Raw genomic sequence first — 1,948 nt, 5'->3', positions numbered from 1 at the left:
ACACAGAAGAGCTTCACCAACAGAGTCACACAGTCTTAGAGCTGCTCTTAGCACTGAGACTGTCTGACATTGTCTGTGACCTGAGTCCACTTCACTCCACTGTTTCCACACTGACACTGTCTGTGACCTGAGTCCACTTTACTCCACTGTTTCCACACTGACACTGTGAACTGAGTCCACTTCACTCCACTGTTTCCACACTGACACTGTCTGTGTCCTGAGTCCACTTCACTCCACTGTTTCCATACAGTCCTCAGTGTCTGTGTCTACAGCTTGTGTTTTTTAAAACGGAGGCTTGAACATCCCATTTCTGCTCAGTCTTTCTTCTTTTTTATAATTTGATGTTTCAGAAATTAGAAAAAAAACATTCATTGATGTATAATTCTGAATGTACCACTTTAGATTGTAACTGATTTGATTGTTATTAAAATTTTGCTCTGCAATAAAGTTTTTAAAACCATTTTTGTTATCTGCATGTAATTTCTAAAGTATGATTTTGTTACAAATTCCGCACGCACTCACACGGTCACGCATTCCACCCGCTCTAACAAACGCCTTCACATTCCCACACACACCCACTTAAACAGACGCTCATGCCGCAACTAATATTCCTATCGCCTTTCACTCCCGTCACTACTTTAACCCTCCTCTTTTCCCTCACCATCCCTCACTAATTCGGATTCTCTTTGGAGCTTCCTAGTGCCTGTACTCTTCTTCTTTCGGTTTGAACTCATCGTTGCTTCCTGGACTCTCGCTTGTTTCTGACCTCATTTGTGCCTTTGTGATGTGGATTTGTTGTCTTGATTGTAGTGTTCCAGCCTGGTTTTTGACTTTTGCCCGCCCATCTGCTTCTTGAGTATAAGGACTTGCGTTGTTGTAAAATTTTCAATAAGGACTTCCTGCAACAGTGTGATTATATCATCAACCTGAGCACAGGGTTTTTATTTTTTAGCATAATGATTGCTAAAAGATATTAAAAGTATCAATAAAAAATAAGGAGTCTTTGACCACTTCATCAGCACAATGATAATATCAACCCCAGAGGAGGAGGAAATTTTAAATGTTTGTTATCAACTTATTTGTATAAGTTGATCCACACAAAGGACAAAAAAACACTGTAGACAAAATCAGGCACAACATGAGACAACTTGACAGGAACTTACCACGGGGCTACAGCACTGAGTGTTAGCAATGTTAACCACTGTGCCACCTATAAAATAAACAAACTTTGCAAAACACTAGGAGATTGTGTAAAACAATATTATATATGCTTTCACTCTGGACCTTTATGAATGCATTTAAGCTTTTGTCTGCTGGAAATATTATGCTGGCTGCTTTGGGGAACGGAAAGAGCAATTATTAACATAATACAATATATAACATATAAACACAGTGGTAATGAAATATCCTTAAACGGCATGAGTTCTAAAATACTGATAGTTATTTTGTTTGAAAAAGGTGTTTTCAGTCATGTTACTGTGTTACAGATGTTTTCAGCACCAAAACCAAACAACAGCAGTTCAGTTTCCAGTTTCCAGTAAAGAATCTCGCTGCTACATCACACAAATCTTTCCCACTTCAATCTGCATCTCTCCACTATATTCCCACCAGTGTGGAAGTTAAAGACACTATTTTTAAACGCACACACACTGACCTAAGAGCACCAGTTAAGTGTTGGTTTTCTTCTTTTTTTTCTCCAGTCACTTCACGGGGAAGAAACACACAAGTGCAAGGGTTTCAATTCTTAGTAAAAAATGCTCTAAATACCTAATATGCTGCACAGTCCTTTTCCAAGATGACTTGAAAATCGGTGACTTGGACCTTTTTTGTCCACTTCCAGAAAGCCTGGAATTCAGATTAGAAAACAAAAAAAAACATCTCTAAATTCAACTTTTATGCTGCACAGAGAGCACTACCAGCTCAGTTGGTTAGTGTGGTCCCACTAATG

The sequence above is a fragment of the Atractosteus spatula genome (genome assembly GCF_055471065.1).
Source record: "Atractosteus spatula isolate fAtrSpa1 chromosome 10 unlocalized genomic scaffold, fAtrSpa1.hap1 SUPER_10_unloc_2, whole genome shotgun sequence".
NCBI lineage: Eukaryota > Metazoa > Chordata > Actinopteri > Semionotiformes > Lepisosteidae > Atractosteus > Atractosteus spatula.
Note: the sequence above shows the minus strand (reverse complement) of the source record.